The sequence below is a fragment of the Musca domestica genome, unplaced genomic scaffold (assembly GCF_030504385.1).
Source record: "Musca domestica strain aabys unplaced genomic scaffold, Musca_domestica.polishedcontigs.V.1.1 230, whole genome shotgun sequence".
NCBI classification, from domain to species: Eukaryota; Metazoa; Arthropoda; class Insecta; order Diptera; family Muscidae; genus Musca; species Musca domestica.
In genome coordinates, this window is record NW_026712268.1 from 754,518 (window position 1) to 760,517 (window position 6,000).

General features: G+C 36.6%; 1 long non-coding RNA gene across 1 annotated transcript; it reads left to right on the plus strand.

Annotated features, from left to right (window-relative positions):
• The first annotated feature begins 4,422 nt into the window (after positions 1–4,422).
• Positions 4,423–5,315, plus strand: LOC131802717 (uncharacterized). Its single transcript, XR_009342344.1, has 3 exons — positions 4,423–4,549; positions 5,033–5,097; positions 5,148–5,315. It is a non-coding gene; the product is annotated as an uncharacterized LOC131802717 (long non-coding RNA).
• Positions 5,316–6,000: the final 685 nt, after the last annotated feature.

Sequence of the window (6,000 nt, forward strand, 5' to 3'; positions counted from 1 at the left end):
CACCATAGCTGTGCCTAACAATATTTTTCTGCTCTGGGTGGAATGAAATACCTGTCGGTTTGAAGACCCTGATATAGTATTGGTAGAAGTAGTAGGTAGAATTACTTGATCTAGACTTCTAACATTTGAAGTCGTCGGAGACGATTGAGGCGTGGCCTCGATGTGTAACAGCGTGTGATGCCGTTTATTGCATATAGTGCAGTTGTAAATGCTGTTGCATTTTGAAGATTCATGTCCGTGAGACAAACAATTAAGACAACAGAAGTGTTTCTTAACTGTGCGGATTCTTTCAGGAACTGAAAGTCTAAGGAATTTATGACAAACTCTTAGATGATGCCTTTGTCGTGAACAAAGCGCGCACGATTTAGGCGAGGATGTACGAGGTAACTTAAAGAAATGAGGGACACTTTGGGCCGTGACGGAATTTGATGTATTCGTTGCAGCATTCGTAGAAAGGGAACGTTTATCATTGTTTAGAAGTTCGACGTAATCGATGCCCCTAATGTCACGTAAGCAGGTCAGAGTTTGGATCCTTTCTATATGAAAGTGATCCAAATCTTTCCACGTAGACAAAGTAGATTTGTTCTTTATGCTTTGTTCCCAAAGCACCACGCAGTTCTTAGGTAACCTCTGAAAACACAGGAAAACTAGAATAGGATCCCAGTCTTTTGTCGACACATCATAATTAGACATGGACGAAATACACCCGTTTATGCCTCTTTGTAATTTCTTTAGCCTTGCACTAGTTTCTTTGTATAAAACTGGAAGGTCAAAGAGGAGCTTAAGTTGGTGGTTCACCAAAATTCGAGGATTGTCATATGTAGAGAATAATGCACTCCCTGCTAGATAAAAGTGTTTGTGTGTAAGCGAAAACTTAGACACAATTTCATGGGCATCACCACTAGTTTTGTTATTTAAATGGCATAAACGCTCGATATCGCTTATACCGCTATTATTTATATATATGGCAGAAAATAAGTCCCTGAACGTAGGCCAGGAAAGAAAATCGCCATTGAATACTTCGATGTCACAGAATGGCAAATTTAACCTGTGACTGGAATTTTCATTTCCACAGGATGTCAAAGATGAATTTTGGGAAGTTTCCTTGCCTGTTGCAACATTTCACCGTGTTGCAAATTTTACGTTAATGTTAGTTATTTTCATGTGAGCTCGTGGAGCGTGATCGTGCTATGCCTCGAGGAGGAACTGATCGTCTCATGAAAACAATGGACAAAAAAATAAAAAGGTTTTTTCAATTTTTCATGCGAGCTCATAGAGCACGATCGTGCAATGCCCGAAAAGGAACCGATCGTAACATGAAAACTGAAAGAATGCGCTCGTAGAGCAAGATCGTGCAATGCCTCGAGAAGGTCCTGATCTTTTAAAGGTTGAACTCGTCGAGTCTAATGTGGCGAAACCACTGATCTCTCCTGGAGGAACTCTAGGGGCTGTCGAAGACGGATTTTTAATTCAAATTTCTCCGAGGGAGGTTCTGATTCATCCGTTGTGTATGCCGTGGGCTTCAGGGATCAGCGCAGCCATCAAATCGTTGTTCCTTATTGTATATGGGACGTAATCCGCACACCATCATCGCAACCATCATTCTAAATTTTCCAACTCATATGAAAAGTAGAGAGGAAGGGAAAATGTAAATAGGAACGAACATTGGTCAGAATGACCACAAAACCGTAGGTCGTTCGATACTTCGCGGCTGCAGCTCGGCCATTAAACTAAATTTTTTCCAAATTTGTAGTGGAAAAGTAGAGAGGAGGCCTAGACGTCGCGAAATATCGACTATAACTAACTCCGTAGGAGTGGGAAAGGAATTGAAATGGCCGTCGGACGAAAGTGCCGTTTTCAATATTAAATTTCGCTCCTCACATTCGGTTATATTTATGTGAATTATGGATCGGTGATCCAGCAATATAAATAATTATAGATGCGTAGCATCTGCTTCAAGATTTGGCATTCAAAATATGCAAGATAAACAATATGGGATGCCTTTGGGCAAATGAAGTACAGATGGCCGTATAGCGATTGTTTATGCGGATTAATTCATTTGCGCGACAATTGCGGAATGGTGTCACGTTTTATGGAAAATGATGGCAGATTTTCTGCAATTGTCGGCAGAACCAGAGTATTAGTTTTCATTGTCTGCGTAGCATCCAATGGAGAACTGATACGAACGGGACATTGTTTACGGGAAATTTGTGAAACGGACCCACTAACCCCCGAGATTGAAGCGTGTCTTTTTTGTATACGTTCAGAAACAAAAGGTGCTTCTGAAGCAGGATCTATTAAGGCTCTAGCTGGGTACGTAGTACCGTTGTGCACAATATGCACCATAGCTGTGCCTAACAATATTTTTCTGCTATGGTTGGAATGAAATACCTGTCGGTTTGAAGACCCTGTTATAGTATTGGTAGAAGTAGTAGGTAGAATTACCTGATCTAGACTTTTAACATTTGAAGTCGTCGGAGACGATTGAGGCGTGGCCTCGATGTGTAACAGCGTGTGATGCCGTTTATTGCATATAGTGCAGTTGTAAATGCTGCTGCATTTTGAAGATTCATGTCCGTGAGACAAACAATCAAGACAACAGAAGTGTTTCTTAACTGTGCGGATTCTTTCAGGAACTGAAAGTCTAAGGAATTTATGACAAATTCTTAGATGATGCCTTTGTCGTGAACAAAGCGCACATGATTTAGGCGAGGATGTACGAGGTAACTTAAAGAAATGAGGGACACTTTGGGCCGTGACGGAATTTGATGTATTCGTTGCACCATTCGTAGAAAGGGAACGTTTATCATTGTTTAGAAGTTCGACGTAATCGATGCCCCTAATGTCACGTAAGCAGGTCAGAGTTTGGATCCTTTCTGTAAGAAAGTGATCCAAATCTTTCCACGTAGACAAAGTAGATTTGTTCTTTATGCTTTGTTCTCAAAGCACCACGCAGTTCTTAGGTAACCTCTGAAGACACAGGAAAACTAGAATAGGATCCCAGTCTTTTGTCGACACATCATAATTAGACATGGACGGAATACACCCGTTTATGCCTCTCCGTAATTTCTTTAGCCCTGCACTAGTTTCTTTGTATAAAACTGGAAGGTCAAAGAGGAGCTTAAGTTGATGGTTCACCAAAATTCGAGGATCGTCATATGTAGAGAATAATGCACTCCATGCTAGATTAAAGTGTTTGTGTGTAAGCGAAAACTTAGACACAATTTCATGGGCATCACCACTAGTTTTGTTATTTAAATGGCATAAACGCTCGATATCGCTTATACCGCTATTATTTATATATATGACAGAAAATAAGTCCCTGAACGTAGGCCAGGAAAGAAAATCGCCATTGAATACTTCGATGTCACAGAATGGCAAATTTAACCTGTGACTGGAATTTTCATTTCCACAGGATGTGAAAGATGAATTTTGGGAAGTTTCGGATCGATGCGGAGCATTTGATACGGTCGCTGTATCCTCGGAACGAGGTATTGAAGCGTTACCTACATGAGATTTTGGTGTAATTACAGTAGGTGACTCAGGCGGAGCCCGTAGCGCGCCAAACTTTCTATTAATGGACGCTAAAACATTTAAAAAACATTTGTAGGCGACATCGTATTTGATGTCGGCGGCTGAAATGTCGTCCTCATTAGAATTTTTATCTTCATGTAGGTAATCGAGGCACTTTTCAAATTGGAATTTAACTTTATCCCATAGTGTTATACAGAAACTCGAAAATTTTCAATTTTTCTTTCAGTGTACTTTATATTGTTTACAATGTATCGTAAAATACACACAGTGCGTGGCAGGGTATTATAAATACCACTTACCGACAAAAAAATCTAAAAGAAATGTGTAAAAAGTCGAAAAACTCAAAAATGCGACGAAAATCACTGAAGCGATTTTAATATTTTAAAGAATTCATTAATCTTGCTTTGAAGAATATTGTTAGCCTGTCAAAATCTTTGTGTGGTGTAAACTGAAAAGTTTTTATGCATTGGTTGTTTATATCATGTAAGCCCAGCGTATAAATGCTAAACAAAGTGGGGCTTAGGCAGCTTCCTTGAGGTAGACCATTATTAATCTCTAGACTTTCATTTCCCATTATTAAGATCCTTTTTTAAGAAATTGGTGATCCACATAATTATATCACTAGGACAACAGAGCTTGTTCAAAATTTTGACAATAAATTCAATGTTAAAACAGTCATATGTCTTACTCACATCTAAAGATACAATGATGACTTTATCACCTTGCTCTTTATAATAATATATTGTATGTATCAAATCATTTATTCACATAGAGGCGGATAGATTTTTCCCATATGCATATGTGTTGTGGGGAAATATGTTATTTTGATCTAAAAAAGTCTGAAGTTTTTCCTTAACCATCGAGTTAATAATTTTGGCGAAAACTGTTTCAAAGCGATTGGCCTGTAGTTTGTGATTATTTTCATGTCTGTCTTGTTTTGGGATGGGGACAATTTTGATTTGTCTCCATTCCTCAAAGAAATGGCAATCTTTCCAATCATTGTTCATAGTTCTTAGTAAGTTATGTTTACCGTGTCAGACAAATGGTTAACCATTTCATAGGTAACGCCACATTTTCAAATTCTTTCTGTTGAAAAAATTGGCGATGTGTTTGAACTTGTACACGTGACTTGAATTGGAGCATTATTGGGAACTTGATCTCTAAGATGGATAAAAAACTGTTTATCATTTTCAGAAGGCCATTTTGTTTTATAAATGTGAGCGAACGAATTTAAAAAGTGCTTTAGAGTGTGGTTCGTTGTTAAGATCCTGAATTTTTGTTTTAAAGAACTTCGTTTTGGCAAATTTTACAGCATTGTTACAAAGCTTATTCAAATATAATTCAAGATAGTTCTTTTTGAGGCTTTGAATGATGTGTTGTAATATTTTCACATGACAGTATATCATTTGTTTTAATTTTTTTAATTTAAATTTTTTGAATTGAAGTTGGAGATTTGCTATTTCATTTGATATCATGTTATTTGTTGTGTTTTTTGCAGGACCTGGTAAGAGGGATTTTCTGAAGTTGTCTAATATGTCTAAACTTTCCGTGCAGTTCAGCGAGGTAAGTAACTGAGACATTTGTTTTGTAAAAATTGGCATTGTTTTTTCCAGTTCTTATACATTGGTAAAGGATTAGTGTCCATAAACAGGGATTGAAGGTGTGACATTGATAGGACTGGCTACTGGATGATTGATAATGGTACGAGGAGCTGCTATTTTGCTGTACTTTATTTTAGTCATTCTTCTGCAATTTCATCATTTAAGTTTCTTATAATACAATTAGAAGATTTACTCATTGGAAAAAATTGAGAATTGTAGTTGCCATCAGCCGAAATGTTGGTCAGGTTTGTAGGACTCCCTTTTCTGCTTAGATTTGAAAGAGTAATAAGCGATTTAACTTGTTTTTCAGATCTCCATCTTTCACATTTTCGTTCTTCCGTAGCATTACAAAAAAAAAAAAAAATAAATAAATAAAATAAAATAAATAAATAAATAAATTAATTAATTAATTTATTAAAATATTATATTTTTGTTTTGTTAAACGGATTCGATGTCTTTATTGAACTTTTCTTAAGAATATGGATTGTACCGTTCATGCTGTGGACCTTCACAGACAAAAATTTAATTTTTATTAGAATAAATCATCTTTTCTTAGCGAAATTGTACAAAAAGATAGCTGACATATTCGAAGCAAACAAAAAATTCTGTTAACATTTAGTTATAATTGTTTCATTTATAGGGTAAGTGTACCAGTAGTCGGCACTTTTAGGATTTTCGATTTTTCAATCTTTCAACATTTTGTGTAAAATCTTTCAAATGTAGAAAAATAAAGTAGTTCAGATTCCAAATTTTGTTTAGTTTTCGAAATAATGAACAAAAATCGAATTTGTTTTTATTAAATTGGCAGAATTTCAATTTTACTAAAATAGTAGCTTTTTGCCAGTTGCTAGTAGTCGGTATTTTT